Source organism: Acyrthosiphon pisum, chromosome A2, assembly GCF_005508785.2.
Source record: "Acyrthosiphon pisum isolate AL4f chromosome A2, pea_aphid_22Mar2018_4r6ur, whole genome shotgun sequence".
Lineage (NCBI taxonomy): Eukaryota > Metazoa > Arthropoda > Insecta > Hemiptera > Aphididae > Acyrthosiphon > Acyrthosiphon pisum.
This window is the reverse complement of record NC_042495.1, coordinates 25809778-25817147: the sequence shown is the minus strand read 5'-3', so window position 1 is coordinate 25817147 and position 7370 is coordinate 25809778. Positions and strand designations below refer to the sequence as shown.

General features: G+C 23.4%; 1 long non-coding RNA gene across 2 annotated transcripts; it reads right to left on the bottom strand.

Moving 5' to 3' along the window:
• Positions 1 to 1240: 1240 nt before the first annotated feature.
• On the bottom strand, positions 1241 to 5677 carry LOC103310474. 2 transcript variants are annotated; one of them, XR_511101.3, is made up of 4 exons: positions 5456 to 5677; positions 4271 to 4367; positions 2092 to 2168; positions 1241 to 1566 (listed from the first exon to the last, which is right to left on the bottom strand). It is a non-coding gene; the product is annotated as an uncharacterized LOC103310474 (long non-coding RNA). The 2 variants fall into 2 exon arrangements; XR_001680158.2 differs by lacking the exon at positions 1241 to 1566 and having other exon boundaries at positions 2016 to 2168.
• Between the last annotated feature and the right edge of the window lie 1693 nt (positions 5678 to 7370).

Genomic DNA, 7370 nt, shown 5'->3' with positions numbered 1-7370 from the left:
TTATACAGTGACCCACTTGTAATCTACTGTACAGCAGAGCGACATCCACTTACCCACCTTTTTTTTTTACATTAGGGTGTGCCTTGGCACACCCTGTAGATCCGCCTATGGATATTTATTTTTGTTTTAAAAGTTTACTCAATTATTGTTTTATAATATATAATAAAATATATCATCCTGATTTTTTTTTTTTTTTATGAATGTCAATAAAACTTTATTTGTTGGGTAAAAAAGCTTTAAAATTGAATAGGTACAAGGTTCCTATTATATTGTTACAATGACATTTGAAAAATATTAAATATCCTTATAAGGTTATATAGTATAAGGACTATAGTCACACTTTTTTTTTATAAGCATTTAAAGTTCACATTTTGACGAAATACCGAAAAAATTACGAAAACTATCTAATTATATTGCGTTGAGAATTCATAAAAAATTTTATCTTTAAACCAAATTTTTGAAAATGTAATACAAAATTCCTAATAATTTTGTCTACCTTTTGTAAAAGTAAAGTCTATACAAGCAAATCATATTAAATTTTTATGAGCGTCACGTTAAGTTACACAAAATTGGATATTAAGTCGATTTCTCATGTAGCGATTTTGTTATTTAGTTGTAATTTAAAAACGAATAACTGTAAACACATAAAAAAATCATTGTCTGTTTATATTTTTATTTTTTATACTCCATAAAATTTTGAAAATATTTTGACTGAGCTGTTTACGTGCATTGTCAGTTTTAAATTTTTTTTATAATATTTTTAATTAATTTCATTTGCTGGGTAAGGAAAAGTGAAAATTTGATAAAGTGCTCCTGATATATTGCTTAAATTGTAGTTGAAAAATATTAAAAATACAAAAGTACAATTTTTTTTTTTATAAGCATTAAAGGTTGGAATTTTGACAAAATTTAATAATTATTTTGTAGTTAAAAATTTATAAAATGTTCAACTTTTATAGCTAAGGATTGAAAATTTAAAACAAGGTTCGACGTAAATAGGTTATATATAAATTATTTATTCACAATAATATCATTAAATATACTTAGTTTTATCAATATATCATGCCATCATGGGCTAACTGACAGTCTTCTGACGATTTTAGTTATTTTGTTGTAACTTTATAATATTATTTCAACTTACCAGCTAGGTGCCGTATTAATAATAAGTAGGTAATAGTATAATATAAATATGATATAAAATATCCACACTGATAAACCGTCACCGCTCAGAATCGATTTCTTATATAATGATATTATAATATTTTATCATTGAATTCAAATTTAACAACATCCATTAGAGTGACCCACTTGTAACATAATGTCCAGCAGACCGACACCCAAGGTGGACAACCTTTTTCATAAATTCATTAATAAAATTTCAATAAGAGTGAAATTTTCCATTTTGAAATATTACAATTGAAAAATGTAAAATGAAATATTTAAAATTCAGAACATATTAAGGGTTAAGTCATCATTATCAGGTTTATCCGTGAAACAATTTCATGTTCATATAGTTCATGACATAGTCAATAATATTGCTATTCTTGTTCAGAATGTAATTTCAAGCTATAAAAAAAAATGATATAAACATTCACCAAAAAAATAATTTTAAATTATTAATCATAAATACAAATATTAGTAAAAAAAGTTGAGTCCCCAAAACCATCATGTATGCAGTAAGCTTATAATTTAATAAAACGATGACAAAAATGATATGGTTAATAAATAGTTTAAGAAATATACTCATGTAAAGAAATTCCAACAAACAATATTTTGAAAAAATTTATTACGTTCTAAATTAATTTATTCAAAAAAAAAAATAAATGATTTAAAAAATTCTAAAAAATAAGCTACTTGACTTAGATAAATGTTTTTATCATCAAAATTGTTCTTATAATCAGATTTACAAATTGGTTTTTTTGAATTTTCATTATTAAAAAATAATAAATTGTAATGTAAGGATTTATCAATTATATAAATAAAAAATAATTTGAAAATATTGATTAGAACAAAAGTTATCTTATCTGCTAGGTTTTCCTGTTACCGGCTGTATATTAGAAATAAGTAAAATACAAAAAAAAAAATAGTTACACATCAATTGTTCAGACGCTGTCATATTCCAATGGAGACTTTTTCAGGGCACGTTATTAGATGGAGGATTGCATTTGCTATATATATAAAAAAAAAAAACGTTAAATATGAAAAAACTAATAAAAATAAATCCGTCAAATGACAAATAAGATAGTACCTAAACCATAATAATTATACAATATTTTCTTTTAAAAACAAAACAAAATGAATAAACCTAATATAGGTCAAAACTGATATCTACAATCAAAACTTAATAAAATAATATTTTTTAACATATTTCATTGAATAAGACAATGAATAGCAATAATATATCCAAATTAAATATCAATGATAATGATTAATGATTATTATCAATAATATACATAAATGGCACATTTATAATACATTGTATATTTAAATAAAATATGCAAAAACAAGCGCTTAACATTTTTAATATTTTCTGTTTGTTTATTGTGTTATTAGGAGGGGAAAATTAATAGTTTTAATTATTTTATTACTTGTAACTATTATAAACAATTTAAATACTTTATATTTTAGATGATGGGTAAGGAATTATATATTATAGTACTAGAATAAATGCTTTTTTAGTTATTTGGTACTTATTACATAATATTTATGTAGGTTGTAGGTACATATACGTTTATACGGAAGTAGGTAACTTCTGAATATCACATTTTTGGATGGAATGCTCCAAAAATATTTGAGTATACTGGGTGTCTTAAATTGTGATTTATGATACTGATTAGTAATCACTTGATTACAAATATGATAGAATAATAAAATTTAATTATTGAAAAAACTCATTCTAGAAATAATAATTTGAAATGTGGGTAACTTTAAAAATGTTTGACTTACAAAGTAATTTAACCTATCCTAACCACATTAATATTAATAATTCATGACTGACACTCAAGGTAATTTAATAAATATTATACTGAATGCTTAGGTATCTTAAGTGAAATAAACAAATCAAATACAATAAAAAAATTTTAATAAGTTAAGATGATTTTAAAAGTAGAATGTGTACTGTGTAGGTATATAGTTTGTATACAAAACTGTAATCTATATATTTATTTTGTTATGTTTAATTCTCAACTTATTACCTACTCCATATTATATTGGTTTGTTATCTATATTTTATACAGTCATTGTGAGCAATAAACATCTGTATCATTGTAAATTGTTTTTGTTTAATATGTAACTGGGTTGTTTAACTCGTTTAATTAAAAATAAATAAATATATTTATTTTATTTAAAAAAAAATTAAAGAATATCAAAAATATATTTTTTTAGTAATTTACATATTAATGTTCTCAGAATTTACCCATATTTACCTGCATGTTCTAGAGAATTATCGTACATTATCATTTTCATCTAATATTTCAGAATATTTTCTAATAATTACAAGTACATAATGTATATATTTTTTACTCTTAATTTTATTACCTAATGGAATATGCAAAAAATGAATAATTTTATCTAATTAAACACAATTAATATTCACCACGCATGGTCACTCCTTTTTTTTTAAATTATGCATTTACTTAAATAAATTCTGATCCACTAAATTTTTAAAGATTCTTTAAATCCATGTTTTTTTCAAATAAATTAATGGAGTTTCATATAAAAACTAATGTTTAAAAAACTTAAGAATCAAAGTTTGTACAAGTAGATTTAAGTTATTTCATTAAATGTATGTACTAAGGACAATAATATGTTAAAAGGTTCGACTAATACGGAGCATATGGGGATTTAAAAATTATTATGAATACATTAACATATTATAATAATTTAAATAACTATCCACGGAAGAAATAAACTAAATAATACATACATTTTATGTTTTAGGTAAACCCTTTAATCTTTATTAAATACTATTATCCTTAGTTAAACATAAAGTCTAAAAAGTCAGAAATCTCTAATTTTAATTTCAATTCATAATTAAATGATGACATACATTTTAACTTTTATAAAATTTTTATTGAGATAGAAAAATTCTTAAATGGTATAACAAAATCTATTTGAAAATATGAACTTTAAATACACTTAAAATGTATTTATTTGTTTGAATAAATTCATTATTATGAGATAAAAAGGAGAGTTAGTTTTTTAATGGTAAGCTTGGTAAATTGATTAACTCTGTGTTTACATAATAACATTTAATAATTGTATTATCTACTCAATTTTATGATAATTTCTTTCATCCCACATGGCACTAAGGCAAACTTCAATGTTTGTTAGATCCAAATTCATGATAAATTTTTGAATGAAACAAACTGAAAATTTAACAATATATTATAGGTCTTAAGTAATTTTTTGTTAACTTTCTAAGCTTATAAATAATATTTAGAACAATAATTACTAATACACAAAGCTGGGCAAGTTAACTAAATTAAGTTAAGTTAATATGCATCAATAACATTAAGTTAAATGTAAAATTTAATTTAATTATAAGTTAACTCAGTTAATTTAAAAGCTAAAAGGTCCAAACTTTTTGTTAACATTTTAATAAGTTAAAAGCGTTTTTTTTTCTTTATATACTACGTTAGTGTAGTAGCGTACCAAGTTTTTTTCCAATCCAAAACTAAATTATAGACTACATATTGTTTATAATTAATACAGTATTTCTATATAAGTTAGATTGGAATAATATGAAAAATTTTGAATCTTAAATATTTTTTTGACATGAAAACGAAAAAGACTGAAATAGTGAAATCTAATAAATTCAAAAACAAAATAGATTAAATTAACTTACTTCTAAAAATTAATTTATCATTTCACATTAATTAAAAAAGAAATTTAGTAAGTTAAGGACGCTACATAGCCATTTATTGTCACCGTCTTACAAGTGCATAACATAGCAAATTCACGCTCAGCAGATCAAGTTTAGCGCAGTTAGTTTATAAATTAGAGTGAAACGACCTTTTATAAAACTTGATGTTAAGAACATTAACTGTGTTTGTGTGTTAGTTTTTACGAAAGTTTAATTTTTAGCAAGTTATACATATATAATGTAACATAAATACTTATAACTAATACTAAAAACCCACATACAAAAACAGATCATGTTCTTACCATCAAGTTTCATAATAGATCGTTTCACTCTAATTTTTAAACGTGATCTGCTGAGCTTAAATTTGGTATGTTACGCATTTGTAAGACGGAGACAACAAATATCTGTGTAGAGTCTTCTTAATAAAAATTACAAAAGTAACTAGGTAAGCCTAAAAGTTAAAATAAAATAAACTTATTAACTTTATAACGTATTAAATCCCAGCCTTGCAGTAATACATCTAACATATTGTAAGCAATTCAAATTAATTAATTGATTTTAAATATAAATACATGTATTAAGTCATTATACCTGTATATAGGGTTTGAGGTAATTGAAAAATAATGTCTTAATATTTTTTAAAAAATAGTATGCATTCTCCCTAATTGCATTATACTGATGTCCCCATACATTTATAAATTACATTAAAGCATTCATAGCTAATTAATATTGATGGTATCAATCCTTTTGAGATAAAAGACAATAATTTTAATGAAATTTTCATCTTTTCATCATTTTGGTCTGAAATGTATGGCTATAAAATATAAATTACAATGTTTATGAAATAAATATAGAATTAAAAAAAAAAAATTCAATTTTATACTTACTATATATATTGGTTTAATCTTTGTTGAACTAGTGAAACACATCTTTTGAATACCAACTCAGCATATGGAATGAATTCAGATTCTAATGCATGTGAAATCACAATTAAAGACTAGAATAAAAAATAAAAAATATCTAATATTTTATTATATAAATAAACGTGATTGTGTGTATGTATACATACAATTTATAACAAAATCAAATTTGTATTACTTGTGTTTGTGTAGCCAGTAAACAAGACATATATTTTTTCCTAACTTTCTCATGGTACCTACTCTTGCTGTTTAATGCCAACTTTTTCGGCTTCATAATAATTAACAGCTCCTTTTGAGTCTATAAGTTTTTTTTGTAAAGCTCTTAACATATTCCACTTTTTGTCATTTGAATTCTCCTACTATAAGTATCTGAAATTTAAAATTAATTCAGAAAACAAACAATGAAACAATTTAAACTCAATTAAGACTCACCCTTTCATGAAATGATTTAAGTAAACTTTCTCTTTACCAATTTGTTAAATTTTTTGTATCATTTTGACTTTGAATTTGTTACAGCACACAATTTTCCAAATTTGGGATTTCAATAATAGGTATCTAAAATAAATTACTCATAAAAATTATTTTTTATTTCTAAATATTATTATACATAATATATAGATATTACGTAATAAAATATATTAAATGTAAATTGAAAATAATATTAATTGAACTTATTGAAAATCTAACAAAAGTTACTCACAGGTTCAAGTGAAAGTACCATCAGCAACATTATATTTTTCACGGATTGCCAGTTTCTTTTTTAGATTATTTAAACCTGCGTTATCAGTAGGGAAATCAGTAGGAATGCTTATAACAATACCAGTGCCTTTATCAGATCGAATAAATAACATTGATAGGTAGGGTGTTAATAATATCATTGAAACTAAGTGGTTCAACTTTGTAACTAAAATATCCTAAGACATGGGTAAGTGACACTATTATTGAAATATAAAGGTTTATTGTGTAAAATTTCTTGTGCTTATAGTTTGGTGATGATTTCATATTCTCCATCTTGAACCCTTGATATGACATGTTCTTTGTAGCTTATTCACTACAAACGAAAATACATTTGTCATTTAATTTAAAAGCCAAATATTGCAAGTTAGGGTGTACCCAGCAATAAATTAGACTGGCCATACATTGTGTCTGGTGATAAGTAGCAGCCACTAAAATTGTGCCTGTAATATTGCGTGTTTACTGTTTAGTAATAATCATAAAATCCGTGATAAATAATAATATAGTGACTATAGTCGTGTATCATTATAGACCTGATCTCTAAGTTATATACCAAAATATACATTTTTGACGAGTTAAGAATGATGGTGAAAAAATAATTTACGCAATAGTCATAATAATAATCATTTGTTGTTATGGCAGTAATTATTTATGAAGATTTATAGTATTCAATGGTATATAATTTTAAAATAAATAAATAATTACAAAACAAGGCCAGTATAAGAAGGTATAAAAAGCAAAAAATATTTACTTACTCTGTGGCCGTCCAAATGTCATATGAAATAATATGTCTGTCACCGGTCATAAAGCCTGTGCGAAAATATAATTATATATCATTATGGATCATTAAC